This window comes from Martes martes, assembly GCF_963455335.1.
Source record: "Martes martes genome assembly, chromosome: 13".
Classification (NCBI taxonomy): domain Eukaryota; kingdom Metazoa; phylum Chordata; class Mammalia; order Carnivora; family Mustelidae; genus Martes; species Martes martes.
Window position 1 is genome coordinate 18272196 of NC_137901.1, and position 21633 is coordinate 18293828.

Genomic DNA, 21633 nt, shown 5'->3' on the forward strand with positions numbered 1-21633 from the left:
GGACTATCGTTTGCCTTAGTTCCAGCCCTTTTAGGTGTGATAGGAAGCAACTCAAATGCTTGGGCATGGCTGAGGGATAGTTAAAAGAATACAGGGTATCCCTCGGGACCCAAGGATGAAGTGGCCCTTCCTTGAGCTGGCTGGCGTCAGCTAATGAGAACCCAGGCAGGAGTCTTCCAGCACTCCTGCTCCCCATGCCTCTTGCCCCACATCTCCCTCATCCCCGCTCCCTCCCCCAGCTATCTCTGCTCCCCTGCCTGGATTGGGTTGACCAGCATCCCCCCAGTGGCTAGTACCCCAGGCGTACACAGCCCAGGGGCTAACAGACACTTCTGAGCCCCAATTCTGAATTTCCCAATTGAATTGATTCCCACCAGCCCTGACCAGGTGCAGTGTCTCAGGGAAACAGAGTGAGGCTGATGTGATCACAAAAGGTCTATCTATGCACGTCTTCTTCACAATCGAAGGCTCTGAGGGCAGTTTGCTGTACTCCTTTCTCACACCTCTATCACAACCACTTCCTTGCCTGTCTTTAATTTTCCGTTTATTGACTTCAGCTTCTTGTTTCTGTCTTCCTTTTCTGACTACAGGGCAAGGTTCCCGAGAAACAACTGATCTCATTTGAAGCAGCCATTTCGGCTTAGTGACATTTGGTATTTGAGTGCAGATCTCCAGTAGTTACTGCTGCTTTTGCCCCCCACCACCCCCCAAAAAGCCAGTTGAACCCTGCCTGGCTGTGGCAGGAAGTCACACTTACCCCCTTCCTCTCCTTCTCTTTTCCTCTATGTCCCATCCAGCTCGTGCAGCTCATATTAATACCCTTTAATGAAAGCAATCACTGAAAAGTTCTCCAGGTGTAGTTAAGACAGGTTAATAATGGTCCTGCCACAATGTGAGGGCATTCTATGATGAACGTGGAGTGGATGAAAATGTAAAGCAATCAATGTTTTCCATTTTCTAGTTCATTCATTTATTCTATATCTCAATCTTCCAGTTGAACGGTCAATTCTCCAAAGTTCTGTCGTCTTCATTTTTTTTTTTTTTTTTTGCTCTCTTGTTCACACAGTATAATGAAGGAATGAGAGACAATTAGTATAATGAGCCACTGGTGTGTAACACAAGAGGGAAGAGCAGGAAATGCACCCAGGAAGGGTACATGTGAGGAACTAGGATGTTGGCTGAGGTCTGAGAAAATCGGAAACCCAGGGTTGAGATGCAGGAGGCAAAAAGAATGAGGAAGTTACATTTACTAATAAGGAACAGGAGCTCATCAGTGGTTTTCGGCATGATTTTGTGAAGGTCTTGTATAAATTATCCATCACCACCCTATGCCAGTTGCAAACAACCACAGAGCCTCCGAGACGTGCAACAGTAACCCTTGCTCCGTGGGAATGTCTGGAGCCAGCTAAGGGCCAGTGATAGGGCTCTGCTGAGCTGCGAAGAGCTCACGTCCAGGTTGGCTGTTTGCCGGCTGATCTTGGCCGGCTTGCTCGGGTGTCTGCTGACATCCCATTGGCTAAAGGAGATCATGTGGCTGAGCCCAGTGTTCAAGAGTGGGGCAGGTCACTCTGCCTGCCATTCAGCACTCAAATGCACATGGTAAAGTGTATAGCTCCCTGGGAAGGGTGTTGGATCAAGACCATTGCTGCAATCAAGTGCAAGAACCATCCTTAGCTGAAGTTCAAGGGCAGCTGCATCAGTAGCAGCTGTCACCGCCCCGAGTCTCCAATCTCCTGGCTCTGCACTAGAGCCAAGGACACGGTTATTATATGCAGCCTTGATGGACACAGACATACTATGTGGCCAGAAGCTCTAGACGTCAGCGGGAGCAGTAGCCTCTGTGTGGAGATCATGGATTTGCCCTCACTTTATGGATTTGGGTTCATGATTTCACAGCCCCTGAAGACCTTTCCTTTTCAAACAGGGGTGTGCTACTCATCTCCTGAGGGCTGGTGATGTTATCTGTCCTCAACCATGTGGTCCTGGGAAAATCTTCTACTAGCATTGAAACAAATGTATTTTTATTGCTTTCCTCTCCAAATAAAGAAAAATATTGAACGTATTTATAAAACATAGTATTCAAAAATATCTGTGCTTCCTTCTTACATAATCTTATCCCTGATCTTATCAACAAGACTGATCCAAATACTTTTTTGAAAATTTAACATAATTCATTTCTTGGGACTATAATCCTTTCGGGGCAGTCTACCACTGGAGAACTTCAAGTCAGTATTAAAATATCTACAGGTATCAGGGAATCTGGTTGGCTCATTTGGTAGAGCAGGTGACTCTTGACCTTGGGGTCGTGAGTTCCAGCCCAATGTTGAGCATGCTTACTTAAAAAAAAAAAAAAAATCTGTAAGTTTCATCTACAATTACCTCAAAATAAAAATAAAAGTTTGGGGCACCTGGGTAGCTCAGTCAATTAAGCGTCTGCCTTCAGCTCAGGTCATGATCCCGGGGTCCTGGGATTGAGCCCCGTGTCGGGCTCCCTGCTCAGTGAGAAGCCTGCTTCTCCCTCTCCCACTTCCCCTGCTTGTGTTCCCTCTCTCACTGTCTCTCTCTGTCAAATAAATAAGTAAAATCTTTAAAATAAAATAAAATAAAAGTTTAATTAAATTTAAAAAATATCTGTAGGGTTGTTTTTTTTTTTCACCTGCTATGACAGCCTTGACTCCTAAGTCACATATTCAGGATTTTGTTGTCATTTTAAAATGGCCTGTCTCCATGTAACGGAATATTCTGCATCAATAAAAAGAATTGTGCCCCTGACCCATGTAACAACAAGGATGAGCCTTGGAAACCTCATGCTCCATGAAAGACATCTGTCACAAAGGACCACAGATTGTATCACTTCTACACTTATACAAAATGCCACAAAATGCCACAAAACAGAGAAATCTATAGAGACAGAAAGTAGATTAGTTGTTTCCTGTAGCTGAGGGATATGGGAAGACTGGGGAGTGACAACCAGAACGTATGGGGTTTCTTTTGGGATAATGAAAATATCCTAAAATTGGCTGTGGCAATGGAAACACAACTCTATGAGAATACTAAAAGCCAGTGAGTTGCATACTGTACATGGACAAAACCTTCAGTACATGGATTTTATCTCAACACAGCTAGTTTTTTAAAGTTTGCTTCCTAACATCCCACATCAACCAAGGCATCCACACCACTGTGTGCCTTCCCGGTGTCTTTCCTGCCACGTAGTTGAAGAAAAAAAGGGAGCCACCTAGAACACACAGAACAGTTTTACAGAAAGAAAACAGAATTCCCCATGACTATTCTCATGTCAGGCAGGAGTAATGTTCCCTTTTTAATTTTTACACCATTATTGCCTGCCGATGCATGGACACCCACACGAGCATCCAGAAATCTGACATCATCACTGTCTGATGGGGGGAAGACAAGGGCAGAAGTCTTGGAAAGTTTAGAGGGAATCGCCAAGTTCGGAATGATTGCTTTTGGAGGGCGAAGAGCAAGCGACGGCTGGAAGGACATTGTAGGCTTGCTAGGGTGGTAGGGAGTTGAAGGCTTATCTGAGATTGGAGTTTGTAAATAGAGTGATACCGATCGGCCTGGCTGTGAGACTTGCCCCAAACGTCCTCAGCTACGTGAATGCCAGAAGATAACTGGATTCACGCAAGGTTCGTGCATTAAAAAGATAGGAGAGCCAAGCCATGGAAACAGCCTAAGTGTTCGCAGATGGGTGAATGGATAAAGAGAACGTGGGGTGTATGTGTGTGTGTGTGTGTGTGTGTGTAGTGAATATTATTCATCCATGAAAAGAAGGAAATCCTGCCATTTGCAACAATATGGGTGGATCTTAAGGGCATGATGCTGAATGAAATAAATCAAACAGAGAAAGACAAATGCCACATAATATCAGTTGTATTTGGAATAAAAAAAAAGTGCATAGGGGGCACGTGGGGGGCTCAGGCCATTAAGCATCGGACTGGGTTTCAGCTCAGGTCATGATCTTCCTTAATGAGCAGCCCTGGGCCTGGAGGGAAGAGGAGACAGAGGTGGGAGCCCAGCTGTGAGCTGCGGTGCAGGCAGAGCAGGAAAGTGAGGCAGAGCTGAGCTGGAGAAGCACAACCCACCAGGCAGCAAAGAAGGAGGGTCCCGGCGGTCTCAGTTAGCCTTAACAGGGAGCAGCAGAAAGGAGGACCCTGGCCTTCTTGGAGGTGGAGACCGAGCTGGAGGAGCCTTACACGTTCATTCATTCGTCAAGTGTTCATTATTCACCTACTACGTTCCAAGCCCTTTTCCAGGTGCTTGGGGGAAAAATACCCCTGTCCTCTTAGTACTTCCATCCCAGTCGGGAGACAGGTGCTACACCAATGAGCAAGTAAAGCGCACCGTCTGCCTGCGTGCGACGGCGCACAGAGCGGAGAGAGCCGGCAGCATGCGGGGAACGCAGGGCTGGGGCGCGGGGGGCAACATGCTACAGAATGGTCAGAAAAGGCGAGAGACTCAAAGGGATGGCAGAGGGGACCAGGTCTGCAGGCCCGAGGGCTCCATGTGCTCACATATGAACAGATCCCAGGACAGTCAGGACTGCAGCGCTGGGTTCCCCTCTCCCTAATATGGCTGCTAAATCAAGTGCAAGGGTTTGGTTGGGATATTGTCTCACTTTGCAGCAGAGGGAGTGTTTGTAAGCTTGGTCTGGGCCTCACTGGGGCTGAAGGTAGAGATGTGGCTCTGTTCCTTTTAGCAGTGGCCGCTTGTTGGTCAAAGTCCTAGCCCAGCCCTCGAGGCCCGAATCCTTCCTGCACGCCCACTACCCCTTCTTCTGGCCAGCACCTTCCTCCGGCCTCGGAGTGGGGAGCACACGGGGCCTGCCCGGGCACTGGCAGGCTGTCCGTGGGTCCCCTTGTCATGCCTGCATTGTTTCCCCGACTCTGGGAGGTGGGGAGGGAAGGATGGCTGGGAGTGGACGGGGTCTCCGTTCTCAGGAGCAGCCGTAAGGGGAGTGCCCTCAGCCAAGCGCCGGGAGGATGGACGGGTTGATCCAACCAATTGTCCATTAGTAACTCCAGATCCATTTTCCAGGTTTACATTCTCAATTCATAAAGGTTTAAAAACGATGGATTTTCATTTTGCTTGTTGCACCTGTAACCTCCCCAAGCATCCTCTGGGCACGGGGTGTCAGCTGCCGGCAGCCAGGCCTGCGAGGTAATATAACATCTCTGGGGCAGAGATGGCCGCTTGGGGAGGAGGGACATTAAACAGATCCACGATGGCAAATCAATCAGGCCTGGCCTTGAGACTTGGGCTGGGGCTGCTCTGGTCTGCCCTGTCATGCCTTAGGGTGTGCGTGTCCAGGGGAGCGAGAGGAGGGAATGGAAAATTCTGGAAAGTGCCAGAGCTTCCAGGCCTGGTGAAGGCAGAGGAGCGAGGCCCAGACTCTCACCTTGAAAGAACTGAGAGGGCAGCTTACCCTCCACCTGCCGCTGCTCTCCCCAGACCCTCGCCTGGGGCCCCGGCAGGCAGCACAGGGACAGACGCTGGCCTCCATAGAAAGTGCCGAGCTGGGCGCTGGACTCCACTGCGCCCTCCCCGTCCTCCCCGTGCCTCCTCACTCTCGCCTCCCGTGTGCACGCACACACACTAAATATTTCAGTAGACAAATGATTTTGAAGGGTGTGGGAGAAGGCCAGAATAATGATTTATAGAATTTTAGAAAACTTGATTCCTTAAGTGTACTTCACAGCGGGACCGTCCCCCGCTCGAAGCAGGGCTCTGGGATTGATTCTTTTAGGAGGAAGAAGAAAGGGAAGCCTAAGAGCCCTTTACGCTGCGTTTCCAGGGCACTTGGCAGCTGCTCAGGATGCCCTCAGCACCCCCGCCCCGGGGCCCCTCCTTGTCTGCTCTGCCCTTGACAAGGGAGCCACTCTGGCTGGTGGAGGTGGGGCTGCTCCCTCCATGGGGAACTTGATGTCCCCCAGGGGGGGCCTCTGGCCTCCGGACCCACTGTCCCCGATCCCAGGTTAGTCTGGTTCTGGCCTCTGAGGGCTTCCTAACGGGCATCCTGAGGCTCCCGGAGTGGCTCTCCTGACCCGTCAGTCTGAGGCCAAGAGACTCCTGAGGCTGTTTCTGGTTCTAAAGGTGGGAGCCGGTCACCATCACGGGAGCCCAGGCTGTGCAGGAAGCGATCCCTTGGCTGCCTCCTACCACGGCAGGCCAGTGTTCTCCAGGGAGGACCGAGGCTCTGCCCCACCGTGAGGGCAGCTCTGGTCCTCACTCTCTGGCCCAGGGCTGTCCGGCCCCTCCAGAGACAGCCTTTCACATGGGAGGGGGACTTCCTCCAGAACAGTGTGGAGAAGACTCTGGGGACAGTGGCCAGCGGAAGGCCACCCTCAGGCCAAACTGACCGCTGGGGTCTCGCTCGGGCCTGGGTGCTGCCAGTAAGGATCTGAGTGAGAAGAACAAGGGGCAGGACCTGAATGGCCGCTGTCCACAACAATCATCGAAGGCTCCCATGTTAGGGGACCAATTAATTATCCAAACCTCCGGATTTGAAAAGGAGGATGTTTAATCTCCCGTTTTCCCCCAGGGTCTCAGGCCTTTGACCCTGCTTCTTGACCTTTGCCCTTCCACCTAGCTGGGCTCCCCAGAGGCCCTGCCTTTGTGCAGCAGTTTTGTTTAGTAAACAAGACCCCTGAGTGGGGGAGGGTAAATGCAGGACGCTGCGGGGGAGAGGCAACCTTTGCCAAAGCCACAAGCTGCTTCTCAAAGGGCACCTAGGAAGCCCAGAAGAAAGGAACCAGGGCCTGGCAGGGGTCATTGCCAAGCACTGCTCCCAGGATTCTGCCCTGTGACCTGGGGAGAGGGTCTCAGGACTCCCACTGGACAGAGGGCACACTTCCCTGTTGCGGCATTTTTTTCCGAGCATTTCTATGCAAAGGGGTTGGCAGCAGCTCCCCCAGCAGTGGGGACAGCTATGGTCAGTGCAGTAAAAGGATTCCCACAGGAGCCGGTAGGAGCCCCTCGTGGGAGCTGACTTCTCCTGGCTCTTAATCCAGTGCGGAGAAAGAAGGCGCCAAGTCCTCCCGGGTTCAAATCCCAGCCTGGCATCCGGTTAGCTTTTTGGCTCTGAGCAAAGTACTTCTCTTTGCCTCGGTGTTCTCAAGTGCAAAATGAAGGGAAAGAGAGGGCTGCTCGGATGGGGTTTGTCGTGAAAATACATTAGACAAGGACCCGTGGAGTGCTGGGCCCCTGCATGGTTTTTACAAGGATCAACTTATTTTATTTTTTTAAACGGAAGTATAGTCATTTATTTTTCCAGAAAAATAGAGATTTTTCTCCCCAGCAGGTGGCTCTGCTTCAGCTTCATCCTCTGCCTGGGCCCCCACACACCTTAGTGTCCCCAGAACCCCTAGATTCCAGGGACGACACCAAGTCTTTGTGGTGAGTCTGGGTCTGCTTGAGTCTCTGGTCACCCTGGGCCAGTGGCTCTCCACCAGCATGGAGTTTGCCCACTGGGGACATTTTGGTAATATCTGGCAACATTTTCGGGTATTGAAACCGGGCAAAGGGTTGCTACTGGCATCTAGTGGGTAAAGAGCAGGCATGCTGCTCAACGTCCTCCCAGGCCCAGGAGAGCCCCCCAAACAAAGAAGGATCTAGTCCAAAATGTCCACACTGGAGAGCTGGAGAAAGTCTGCCCCAGGCTCAGGACCTCGGTGGGAGTGAGCACCCCACAGGGAAATACACGAGGTGCCTGCCTCCCGCCAGTCCGTGACCCACGGCAATCTGGATGTTTCTCCACCCCAGCCAATGAGACCCATGGCAGGAAGGGAGAGCGCCCTCCCTGTGATAGTTCCATTCCCCCGCATTCCCTAAAGAGTTCCATAAAACTAAAGCAACCCCGTGACAAGAATTATGTATCCTGAGAAGCCAGGTACAATATGCATTCATGTAAATCAATGAACAAAAACCAATTGCTGGGGCTCCAATTGCTAGACAAAGCCTCCAAACTAATGCTTGTAATTTGAAGTATTCACCAAAGTGATAAAATCTATCCAGGGTGCCGGGTCCTCCTCTGTCTCCCAGTGGCACTTCTGGCCTTTCAACTGTCACTCAGCCCGGGCCGCTCCGAGAAGGGAGCTTCTGCTCCCTTAGCCACCGGGGTCCCCTCCGAGTTAAAGCCTTGCCTGGCGCCCATCCCCTCGCTAGAGACAAGAACCAAGAAGTATTTTTTCTGCTGGGCCCTGGTTACCTTGGTTACGGTCAGGGAACAAACCAATCAACCTAATTAAAGAGGGCAGGGGTGGGGTAGATCAGAGGAGGGTGTATGAGAGGTTGCCCTGGAAATATCTAGCACCTCTGTAATTATTTCCTCAGAATGGAGTCTGAATAAAACTCCCCAGCTTGCTAGAAGACCAACTAACCTCTCCCTTTTGCTCTACTTCATGGAGCCAAATACCATCAGTCCCGAATCCTTTGCCACAAACAGCCTGTCTGGCATCAAACCAGATCTCGATAGGATGCTCTTGGGGGGCTCAATCTGGGAGACTGTCATGCATGGCTCTGTCTGTGTCTTTCCGACCGGGCAGCGTGATGCCCGAAAGTTGACCACCCTGACTGAGAACAGAAGAAAGGAATCTGGCCATAGCCTTGATGGTATGCAGGGCCTGTGATAAGCAATTAGAATCTAAATTCATTTTTTAATTTCTGAAATGGAGGGAAAAAAAAAAACATTGCGAAATTTGTTTTTCTTTCTTGGGCGTGGGGAAGGACTATTTCCCCAAACTACAAGGCTCCAATAATTCGGCGTTCTGCCTTAATGGGTTACAGCACAGACTTAATTACAGCTCCTCTGGAGTGCGTAAGGCTTGACAAGATGCTGCCAACCCTTAATGAAACGGGACTAATCACTAGAAATGCATCTGCCCGACCGCCCAACTTTGGCTTTATAAGGGGTGCTGGGACGTACTTTTTCTGTATCGGCATCAAAATAGCCAGTGTTTTTTGCAGGGAATACATGCTATACAGTCAGCAGGCACGGAGAAGCAAACAAACTCAGGTGGGATTTTTTGCACCTGCGCCCCTGGGCAGGTCGTTCCCGGGCAAATCCCACACCACTCCCTCTGTGTGTCTCTGGGCAAGTCCTGCTACTCTTCAGAGCTTTAGGTCCTCACACGGAAACTAAATAGTCACAGCGCTCAAGTCCGGATGCTACTCTGAGAATAAAGACAGATGGTGGCGTGGAGCCTCCACAAAGCAACAGGAATCTGGTTGCTCCTGAGCAGAGCTCACTGTTGCGTAATTACGGTAATAAGGTGGGTTTAATCTGAGTCTTCCCCAATCCCCTAAAATGGGTTCAAAGAGTTTCCAAGGCAGGTTTGCTGAGCTTCCGGGCTCTTGGGCATGAGTGCCCTGCCTATCTGATCGCGGAAAACTCCCGAAGGTGGAAAGGTGAGACGTCCCCGGGTCTGGCCAGCCCCGTGAGAGTGGAGCCCGAGTGTGTGGAGCGGGTCTGCTGTCACCGACTGGAACTTGGGACATGGGCAGAACCCAGCACGAGTCTGTCCGACTCCCAGAGCCTCTGGTTCCTCCTCCACAAGGGAAGAGGGTGAGCTGAGAGAGACTGTCCTACTCTGAAGTTGTGTGATATGGGGATTTGAAGCTCTGGGACAGAGTGGAAACTGGCCACGGACGCATTCTGTAATCCGGGGGCGGGGGGGGGAGGGGGCGCAGGGAGGCTCTCGTTTGTGTCTGTGACTCCCCCTTAGTGCCCAGCGTGTGCTGTCCAGGGCTCGATAGCTCTCTGCTGGTCGATCCATCGGTCAGATCCTGGCCTTGTGGCTCCCAGCTCCTTGCTCTTTTAATTTCAAAAAGGTCAATCAATCAATCAATATATTTTCTACAACACCGCAGTGCCACTGTGCAGCTCCGAAGGAAGTCAGTGTCAGCCCAATGGCACCCCCACCTCAACCTGAGAGGCAGATAAAGACCTCCACACACGCACGCATGTGCAGGCAGGTGCCCATGGGCATCGCTGGGAACACATGCATACATGTATGCACATATGCACACACAGGGATGTGGACACATGTATGCCTAGGTGCACACACACAGGAGGGTCGAGTGATGTAGTCACAAGCAGGGCCTCGCTTCTAGGAGGCCACCTCGTGAGCACACACGCCCTTTTGGGGTGTTTCTCCAAGAGGCTTTGCCGGGTGCAAAGATTTGCAGGAACAGAGCCTACCAGAGCGCACACACAACAGCCTGGTGCCGAGAACCACGCCAATCCAGGCAAGCCGAATGCAAGTGTGGATCTCTCTGCGGACATGAGTGTATCCTCAGTGCACCAGGAAGGGGAAGCCCCCATCCTGGGAAGGAACAGACCTCTCGGAGAGATAGATGTACAACAAAGAAAGCAACCTCCAAATAAGTCATGGGGTGTGGGGTGCTCTGGCCTCCTCCTCCTGGAGCTTCTTCCCCTGGGAGCACATCCATGTGACCCCAAACTTTCCCCATTTTCCAAGTCAGTGCATGTGATGGGGCCCATTGGGCTCCTGATTCCATTCCTTGTCACTGCTCAGCCGGGGAACGGGGCTCAGTTCAGAGGTTCCAATTCATTTCTTTATATCCGCATCCGATCTTATCGGGAGGGGCTGCCAAGCGGGGAGGAGCTGCGGGTTTTGTTCCTTTGGCTTCCATCCTCCTTCCTCTGTGTCTCTCCCCTCCCCCACCCCGAAGGGACCCCCCCCCCCCCATGGCTGAGCCGAGATCCCCTCCTCTCTGAAGTTAATGGCTGTAAGAAGATTTCATTTTATTATTATCTCCAACGGCTCTGATATTTTACATTTGCCTTTGACCAACTCAGAGCCCTGGACTCATCATTTAGGAAACAAAGCTTAACCCGGGAGCTTTAAGGAGGGCTTTTTTCCTTTCCATTTTAGCAGGCTAGTAAAAATCAATAACGCCATGTTCCCATCTGTAGCCCACCTGACATCTCATGAATGGTCAATGGAGCCGGTTTCTGGCTGCGGAAGCCGGGAGAGCCGCCCTGGCCAGCCTGGCTGGGATCTCGCCTCTGTTCCTCCAATTTAAAGTGCTTTCTCCCCACGAAGATGCTCCTTGGTGTCTGCCTCAGGGAGAAGGTCGGCTCTTTCCGAAAAGAGTTCAGGGTGACCACTCGGAGGACAGAAAAATTGTGGGGTGGGAAGGGGAGGTATTATCTGAGCACAGAGATTAGCCAACTCTAGGTCCCTCAAAGGATTCGTTAAATAGGACAAGCCGAGGATGGGGATTTGGAGGGTATTATTTCAGTGCAATTAGCCATGAGCTCCAGGACTCAAGAAGCTGCAAATTGGTTCTGGCTGGTGCCAAAAGGTTTGGGACCCAAAACCCTGTTTGGATGCTGCGCAAGCCCTCGATGGGTTGAAGTAGGAAACTGCAAAACACAGCCCCGGTCTGCAGACGCCCTGTCCCTGCCTGGTGGGGTGCCACCGGAACGTGAGTCTGTCCACTGGCCCTGGACATCTAAGTGTGCCCTCAAGGGGCGGATGGCCCAGAATAGGCAGTATGGCCTCTCGGACAGCACAGGCAACGGTGCCTGTGCAACTCCCCAAAAATGGAGACAATATTTGGGAGCCCTGGGGCCGCAGGACACGTGAGAAACAGGGTTCAGCGAACAACAGCCGAGCCGGGGCAGGGGAACATGAAACAGCCACCATCCCCCTCTCACCCCACCCTGAGGCCTTTTCAAAGCCACAGACTGAACCATATTGTCACTCCCAAGCCAAGTTTAACTTCTAAAGAAATCTTTTCAAGATGTTCAAAGCACCCGCGTGCAGCTTAGCTCTAAGTGCTACCATCTGCTGCTGCAAGCAGGCCCAACCTGTAATCCCCGCTGGCCGCGCTCGGGCAGAGGCCCCCGTGGCAGGGTCCCTGCTGTGCCCGCTGGAGAATGCACTCTGGGTAGCCGATGACAAAGGGCCCGCGAGGCGCTAGGGCTCCCGGGCAGCAGTGCCCCAACCCCCCGGGGTCTGGGAGCGGCACCGGAGGGACCACATCTGTGCTGACACCCAGCTCGGCCAGGGCCAGAGCTGTAGCTGCCTCCCGGAGGGGTCCTGCCCTCCACCCCCGAGCAGGACAGGAGGGCTCAGGGTCCACGGGCCAGGCCTGGAATTCCCTGGACTCCAGAATTTCAGGGGCGAGCCAGCAGGACCTATCTGATTCCAGATGAAACCCGTCCTTGTGCTGGTTTTTGTTCCTCTTCTCCTTTTGTTTGTCCCCCCCCCCCGTTCTAGAATATAAGCCATCACAAGTTGGGATGAAATTAAATAGCTTCTGATTTTAATAAGAGAACCGACACATGTTGAGCCGCACACCGTGAGCCATCTCCTCTCGGACCTTGTACCTCCGGTGTCCGGGAGATTCCAGGCCAGGAGGTCTGTTGTCCCGGCTCAGGAGCATCGTGGGCGCTCGGAGCCCAGGGGATGAAAAGGAGCGGGTGCCGGACCCTTCCAGAGGGAGGGGCCCAGGGGTGGGCTCAGGCATCAGGGAAACCAGGAGGCCCGAAGGACCAGAGTGGAGAGGAAGGGGTCAGCCTGGGGATCAGGGTGATGGGGAGGAAACGGCCATGCGCTGGCCTCTTCGGAAACCCCCAGCGACCGGGGACCTAGTCGGGCTTCACGGGGAAGAGAGCACCCAGGGTCCAGCGGCAATTCATGCCCTCGGTAAGCTGTAGGCCGAGGCAACCTGGAGGCCACATCCCCTACAGGTTTCTCAACTCAAAGATGGCTGTGATCCAGGGTCTGGGTGTCCCCTGCTCTGTGTGGCAGGGGAGCGGGCAACCAGGCAGGAGCAGGGCCCTGGGGGCTTTGTGTCTGCCGTGGGTGCGGGGGTTAGAAACCCATGTCTAGAAGCCACTTACTGGGTGGTATGATTGTGGGAAAATTACTTAAGCTTGTTGTGCCTTAGTTTTCCCATCTGTGAAATGGGGGTAGCTGCTGATGACAGCACACCCCTCACAGGGTGTCGCCACGGTTAACACACCTACAGTGCTTAGCGCAATGTGGGGGACACAGCGGGGCCTGAGGAGGCTTTGCCGTAATCACTATTATTGCTTTATTTATCAGAAGAGTGAGTGAGAGAGTGACAGTCTCAGATGTCATCTCGGCTGATAGAGGACAGGGAATGCAGCTGGGCCCCTCTCTACCCAAAAGGGGCTCTCCCATCAGCTGCGGGGATTCCAGAACTCATTCACACCTTTCTCTCCACCCCTCTGCCCCCCTGGCCTGGGCGCCCCTTGCCTGGTAGCTTGGCAGATCTGAGACCACCCGCCAGGAGGCTGGGAGCCACATTTCCCGAGGCAGATGCCTGTCAGAGGCTCTGTGGGGAGAAATCACCCCTCGGGGTCTGCGTGGCCACAATCGCCAGACGTTTCTGCCAGCGGCTGTGTTTCAAAGCTGCTCTCACAACTGAGATTCAGATGGGATCCAACTGGCCCACCAGGGCCTCCCCAGGCCGGGTGACCCGGCCCCCCCCCCCCAGCCCCAAGCTGTCTTTGGCCACAAAAGCAATGCCTGAGTCCTAAGAAGAAAGAAAAACAGAAGATTGGTGAGCTTTTGGGCAGGGGGGTTGGGGTTTCTCTTTTTCTTTATTTTTATTTTTCTTATGCCCCACCAGAATCTGGGAGACAACAGCCAAAAGTCCTGAAAGTCTTCAGCTCCCACTTTGGGCAAAGGGCCAACCCGCCTTGCTATCTAGAAGTATAATGACATGGATTTCACAGGGATGTTCCAAGCCCTTCTTCCTTCACCATCCTTTTGCTCCAGGGCCCACCCCATCCTTGATCCCACCCGGGGCTGGTAAACCAGGAGCCCAGAGCGGTGATGCGAGCAGGCTGGGTGTCCGTGACCAGTGCGGGGAACGTGCTGCTCCCACGGAGCCGGGGTGGAAATTGGCTGGAGTGTTTTGTCACGGGTTTGCAGGGAGACAGTCCTGGCATTTACTTGATGAAGGCTGGGGCTGCTGGAGCTAAGGGTCTAACTCCAGCCGAGAACAGCTGCCTTCGTAAACGCTGGTTCGCCCATTCACTGGGTGTGTGAGCTTCCCTGTCCTCGTGTCTTCATCAGGAAATCATAGACAGCACTTGTACCCACCTTCTAGGGTTGTGGTTTGTTTCCGTGCTCACACTCGGCACAAGGCCCCTAGAACCACATCTGGAACTTACAGATGTCAGCTGTCCCTGTCCTGTCGACTAAGGAACAGTCCCAGCCACAAGTCATTGTCCTGTGTTCTAGCGACTTTCAGATGCCCCAGTAAACATTTCAATAGGTTGAAAAAAATGCCTTCATAACGATCAGGGCTGAAAACATGATTCTTTTTCTTTTTAATATATAAACACAAAACGATTTTTTAAAAGGTTTTGATATACAAGCAAATCTCCCAAGAATGTTGTTTGTATCCGACTTGGCTTACTTACCTCTGGCCAGTCATCCTCTTGGCTGCTCCTGCCTCCCAGGCCTTGGGCAGCCCGTCCCACCTGACCCTCTTTGAGGCGTCATGGTGCCACCAGCTGAGGTCAACCGGCCCTATGCCCACATGCCCTGAGGCTCAGGATATCCCAACGTGGCTTCTAGAGTCAGATCAAGGGCCACGCTCGAGAGGGTGCCATTGCCTTGGGGACCAGAGGACATGACCCAGAGGGGCAGGAGATTAACTAGCCCAGGAACCAACTTCAGCCAAGGGGTATGAGGATTCCCGGTTCCTCCCTCCTCCCAGGGGACCCTTCTGACGTGTGACTGCCCCACCTGCTCTCTCCAGAGACCTGTACGGAGCCAGGTGTCCTCAGCCCCCTAGCCAGGCGTCTGAAAAATGAGTCGCTCAGGAACACGTCACCTGCAGGGCTTTCCGTCCTCCGCGGCTGCTGCTCTGACTTTTCTCCTCGCTCTGGCTGCCCTGGGATGGCACCGCCTGGAGAATTCCTCCTCCCTTTATCCCTGCCTCGTCCTGTTTTCCGAGACACTTGGACTTCAGTTTTCCCAAAGAGTGGAGATGGGATCCCGTCTTGGGCATAACTTCTCGAAGAGTTGTTTACCATTTCAGAAAATCACATAATCAATAGCAACATTACTTAAGGTATTGAAGTCACCAGTGCAACAAATCTCTATCCGCCCGCGTTTGGAACATTTGCGGTGATTGTCTGTGAGGCTGGTGGTGCCCGTGTACTTACTATTGAACTACTTCATTATGAATTACTTCCCCCTTGTTTCTCCCTTATATTACCTGTAGGGCATTATATTGATTTTTTATTATGCATATAGGGAAGCTGTATTATCTATAAGCTTAATATCAAGATAGTTAAAAGGTCATTATAAGACATTTGTCATGGAAAGTGGGCTTCAGGGTTGACGGCGTGCGAACCCACTGGAGCAGGTGCAGTCCCCGGGCCGCTGGCCAGCTGTGTCATGGTGCAGAAGATCCCGGGCCGTGGGTGGTCCGTGGGCTGTGGTTTGCAAGGTTGAGTGGTCCGTGGGCCGTGGTTTGCCAGGTTGAGTGAGAGGATCCCAGTGCCCTTCAGACATCTACTCTGGGGTTTAATTTAGGGGTGCCGTCTGCTTTTCTTCTGGGCTTTCGCTAAGGTGCTTTCTCTGTTGTCAGAACCTGCAGTCAGCCCACCTCTCATAGGCAGGAGTGGGGTGATAGTCATTCCCCTCGGAGCCCGGCAGGAAGTAAATGGGGTCCAGCCGGCTTGCCATCCTGGCCTACCGTACCCATCGGCCCCCACTGGGGATATCTGCCTGTGCTCTGTGAGTGGGCCCACCTGTAACGCCCAGGGTCAGCCCCAGCCCCTGGCCCTGCTTGCTGTGTCCCCAGGGCCGCCCTGTGAACCATGCCCCATCTCTGTCTCTGTCCTTCCAGGTAACAGCTCCTGATTCCACTCCCACGTCCGACTGTCAGAGCCAAGGCCAAGTCCATGGCATGGAGCTAGGAGTCCTTCCCTGGAGGGCAGGTGGTTTGAGAACCAGGCTGCTGTCCTTTGCACTCCTTAGGGGGGCCCAGAGAGGGGACTGAGTGTGGTTCAGAAGCAGGAAGAACTCTCTTAGTGGAACCCCCACGTGTCACCCTGCTGCCCCAAGTATCAGGAGCAAACCCACATTGATGACACATTCCGTTGTGCCATGTTGGTGGCAGGACTCAGGGAGCGACCTGGGCAAGGCCCCCCCAATTCAAGAGCTCTCCTTTCTACCCACTGTATTTTCAAGTCTGAGGAGTGCCTGGCAATGTTGTTTGTGAGTAAAGAAGATGACAAAGCAGAAAGTTTGGATAAAAAGAAGTTTGTCTCTAAATGCAGCCGTTTCCCACAGGGAAGGAGACTGGCCCTGAGTGGAAAGGCCGTGTTCGGGACAGGGAGGAGGCCTTGAAAACGGTGAGCCTGAAGTGTGGCCCCCGGCACCTCCATCAGCTCGAGGGGCACAAGTCCTCAACATGGAGGGGCTTCCGGGCTGCTCTGCCTCTGCACGAGAAGGTTCCACTGGTCAGCTCGTCTAGTGCCAGCCCGGAGCGGTCTGGATGTTCCGGGTCTGGGAGAGCCCCTCCCCGCTGCCGCTGGCAGGGCCGTGGGGGGCTGCCGCTCGCTGTCCTTGGGCCCTGGGCAAGGCCTGGGACAAAAGAGCTACACACGAAGCTGTTCAGGAACACCGATGGGCTTAACTCGGGCTTCTGAATAGAAAAAAAATTGTCGGGTTCTTCCTCGAGGTCACCATGCTGTGTTGTCCTGGAGCTTGTGGGTCCGTGTTAGGAAGAGTGGAACCAGGGAGGCTCGGGAGAGGCTTTGAGGCCTGAGTGTGGGGGCGCCTTAGACTCTGACAGCCTTGGCTTCTCAGCAGGTGTAAAGCTCCCGTGAGGATCTTACACGCAAGGGGACAACAGGGAGGTTTGGGGACAGTGCTTACGAATGTCCAGACATAAGCCAAATCTCCAGAGGATCTGCTGCGCCCAAGGAAAGCCGGTGTCGCGAGGGTGGTCAGAGCAGTGACGAGAGAGCCCGTGCGGCCAGCAGGCCCCTGCTGGTGTCGGAGGGCCTCGCTGGGGCATCCAGAGGCAGAGCCCATGCTCCTGGCCCTCGACCCCTTCCGCTGCTCTATCAAAAAAGCAAGACAACAAATGAAGCCCATCAGAACGCCAACCCCAGGCATGGGGAAGTCCCGCAGCGGCCACGGATGGTCCTGGGCCCCAGGCTCGGCCAGCCTGCATGGCGTCAGGGTGCCCTGCGTATCTGGGGAGAGGCTGGGTGGGTTCCATACTGATACCCCTCGGTGGGACAAGTGGGGGAAGCTGAGCCTGCTAGGGAGGTCTGCTTATCCTGCGGAGTGCCGGGTCCCGGCCGAGTGTGGGGGCTTCATTTGTAGCCCCCTGGCCGTAGCCAGAGGGCAGGGCCGGAAAGCTGCCGGCTGCTCTAAAGGGAGTGACACGGGCCCTCCTGCCCCCCAGGAGTGGCGACCGTGTGGGTGGCCGTGCCCAGGAGTCGGCTTGCAAGGCATGCCCCCCCCAAATGCAGGCTCCTACACCCCAGAGCCCTCTCCGGCAGCGTGGCCAGTCTCCAGCTGGAGACCAAGCTCCCGAGGACAGCCCCCTTGCTGGGGCAGAGGTCACGGAGGAATCAATGTCATCGACTTTCACTGCTGAAGGAGTCCGAGGGCCCAGCCACCTCACCAGACCCCATGGCAGCGCAGGGAATGTTCACTCCCATTCGGGGCCCGTTTCCCCAGGGCCTTCTGCTGCCTGGCCTTCTTGGGGGCTCGGTAGTGAAGGAGGCAGACAAAATCCCGTCCTCAGGGGCCACCATTCCAGTGGTGACAATGCCTTCCGTTCAAGTAACACTCGAATTACAAATACTGTCACACTGTGACCCCCATAGTGATGGGGATATTATTCTCCTCTTCTTACAGGCGGGGGAACAGGCCCAGGGAAGCCGAAGGCCCACGCCAGGTGCCCCAGCTTGCCTGAAGGTAGAGCCTTCTGCCTCGCACGCCCCTCCCCTGGAGACCCGCTGGCCTCCCCGCTGCAGAGCCTCTCCCGCAGGCAGTCTGACCGGGGGGCACCTGACAGTGTCTGCAGACCCTGTTGGTTGTTGGAACCAGGGTGCGCCCGGCACGGATCAAGCACGGGGCAGGGCGGCTGCAGAACACGCCAGACTGCGCAGGACCGCCCCGACAGCCAAGATCTAGTTGCCCAAACTGCGGGGAGTGTGGCAGCCGGGACACCCTGCCTCAGACGCCGGGGAAGGCAGGGACCGGACGCACCAACTTCAGTAGTTCTCACAGGCCCCGTGGGAGAACAATACCATCCTGCCCATTTTACAGAGAGGAAAACTGAGGGTAACAGGGGTAACAAATGTCCAAGGTCACAACAAGCAGAAACCAGTGGAGCTGGGATTTGAACTCCGAGGGCCACCTGGTCACCCAGAGTCCGGAGAACAAGAGGGGTCATCTTGAAGTCATCAGAGGTGACCGGTATAGCCTGGCAGGGCTGGGTCCCTGGGGAGCAACAGCTTGGGGAAGGGCCACACCCCGCAACCCGTGGCCGACTCTGGGGCCCTCTGCTTGCTGCCATCTTCGGGGTCCCTGTGTGGCACCACGTGGCCCAGGCTCCCGGCTGCCAATTTACCTTATTTCCCACTAACAAAATTCCCTTGCCACTTGTTTTTCTCTTTTCTTCTTTCTTGCTTGTTTTTGGTTTGTTTGTTTTATTTTTTATTTTGCTTGTAGGAGCAGATCTGACCTCTGTCTTCCACCTGGCTTTAGATCAAAGGCTTAAACAGAAGCCCTTCTCCCCAGCCTGGGGTGGGGCTCGTGGATCTTGTGGCCCCACTGAGGCTCACCCGGCAGCCACCACCGCCACACCCGTGCCTCCCGGCCACCCAACCCAAACGGGCCAGATAAAAGGCTCCACAGGCCCTCGGCCACCGCCAGGCCCACACCGGCAAGGAGGCTGGGACAGGAAGCAGGGGGAAGAGGGAACCTTCCAGAACAGTCATGAGGACTGCCGCCCTGCCAGCACTTACCTCACAAAAGTTTCATCCTAAACGTGCAGGGAAGGGAATTATGGGAAACAGTGTTCACCTCAGCCAAGTTGACCCATTGCAAACTCACCAGACGTGTGTTTCATTCCAGATATGTTTTGTTTGTTTCTTTTTCAAGCTCCCGATTGTGTGTTTGTATAGATTGGTGTATGGGTTTGTGTGGGCTCCCCTTGAGTCAAATACACCTCTGCTTTTCGCAGCTGAATTCCTTCGAGGATCCCTTTAACTGCTGGCAGGGAATGAGCACCTTGCCCAGAAACTCGCTGGAAAAGAATGTGGTGTCTGTAAGGAGTGGTGGTGAGTGCGGGTGTGTGCGGCTGTGGGTTTTGGGGGTGTGTGTGTGTTTCAGGTGTGCGCATGTGGGTGTGTGTTTCAGGTGTGTGTGCATGGGTATGTGGCTGTGTGTTTTGGGTGTGTGTGCGTATGTGTGTGTGTTTCAGGTGTGTGTGTGTGTGTGGCTGTGTGTTTGGGGCGTGCGCGTGCATCTCTGCGTGTGCCCTGTTTCCAGGCACACTTCCATGCTGGGAGAGGGCCGAGGCGAGGAGAGTGCAGAAGACGACAGACAACCCAGCTGCACGCTGGGCTGTGAGGCCGTGTCCTTTCCCCACGAACCAGATGCAGATTTCAATCAATTCAATCAATGGGCAATGTTTGCTGGCCATAAAAATAGCCCAGAGGTTGCTAGTCAGCGGCTCTAAGATGGATGACCAGTGGCCCCGGAGGTCCCAAAGGTCAAAGATGACTATCACCTTAAAATGTAATCTGTGCCGGCCCCCGGCCCCAGGCCCGGCGGGTGGGGGGTGTGCTGCCAGCCATCTGCAGCCACCCGCAAACCGGGCCGCTGTCCGCCCCAAGGCCCGCTCGACCCAGCAGCCGGCAGATGGCCCCAGGGCACCATGGGCTGTGCCATCTGTCTGCCCACTGTCCCAAGCCCTAGCCCGGTGCCGCTGTCCTCCTGGGCAGAGAGAACCCACACGCTGGTCTGCCCGCTGCTCTCCCCCTCCACGACATCCCACTGGGGCTGCGAAGAGCAGGGCTGCATCTTGCCGGCACCCCACAGCCCCTTTCTATTAAGCAAGCCCTCGCCTCCTTCGGCTCTGAGCTTCCGTAGCTCCTCTGGCTTCTTAGGTACAAGGAGTACGAGGACGTTGTGTTTCCTTCGTACTCTCGGGAGAGGGTGACCACAGCAGCCCTCTGCTCCCGAGCGAGTGAGGAGGGGGTCCTGGCTCTCTCCTGTCTTCCCTGCATGTCTGGGCAGCCTCGTTGCTTTTGCCCCTTCCCTCCTGATGGGTCTGGGCTCACCTCCCGTTTCTGCACCCAGACATTCCTCCCCGGCCTTCCTGCCGCAGGGGAGACACTGACACGGCACGTGTTCTGTCTTAGAGCCTCAGCAGCTCATCTTCAAATAGCTCTTTCTTCCTTTCGCTGCTCGTTGTCTGATGAATGCCAGATCTTTCCTCCCGTCTTTGGTGTACTGGTCTCCTTAATGTTTACCATCTGTAGTGCTACGTTCGGGAAGTGTGTAAGGAGGAGACACGCCTGATGAACGGTTTGTCAGGCGCACTGTCTCCTGGCAGGGGTGGCTCCCACCCCTGCCCTGTGGTGCTATGGGACCCCGGTGTCGCGCACTCCAGACTAGGGCATGTGTGCCGCGTATCAGCCTCCTTTCACAAATCATGGGGGTTCGGCGACGCAAAGGTCGGTGTGTCTCCCGAAGATGCTGTATTTCCCAAAAGTCAGGAAGCAAATAAATGATTACAGTTTAAAAATGAATCTATTTATTGATCTCCTTCTTTCACACTATTAATGCTAATTGTTTTTCATGGTGCATGCATTTGGGATTCATCAACATGAATTCTTAACGAATTTCCAAACACAAAAATTAGAGCAGGATCACAGATAGACCGAAGTCATCCTACCATTTCTCAGAAGGCCTTTGGCTCTGCAGGGTGATGGCCACGAGAGGTAGAGTCGCACGTCCGTCCAGAAGCCTGGGTGCCTGGCCAGCGATGGACAGGGGCACAGATGTCACGACTGGCTATTTCACTAGAGCCCCTCCTGGGAGCCCGGCCCTGGGCCAGGTTGTTTACAGGCTCTGTGTCATCCAGTGCTCACAGCCTCAAGGGGAGTTTCATGATGCCACTCGGTTTATTAAGACACTGAGACCCGAAGAGCATCTATGGTCTCTCGTATCTATAGAGTGGAAAGCCCAATACAGGCCTAGCTCTGTTTGACTCGAAAGTGCTCATGCTCGGGGTACCTGGGGGCTCAGTTGGTTAAGTTTCAACTCTTGATTCGGGCTCAGGTCATGACCTCAGGGTGCTGGGATTGAGCTCCGTGTTGGACTCCACGTGCTGAGCATGGGGTCGGCTTGAGATTCTCTCTCTCCCTCTCCCTCTGCCCCTCCCACTGCTTGTGCACTCTCAATTCATTAATTAATTGACTAATTAATTAATTAGATCTTAAAAAAATAAAGCACACATGCTTTCCACTTGGCCACTCTCCATGCTGAGCCAACATTCACACTGGTGGCAGCAGGTTCGTTTCAGCACACTTCGTCACTGTTTCTGCCTGTCTGTCTG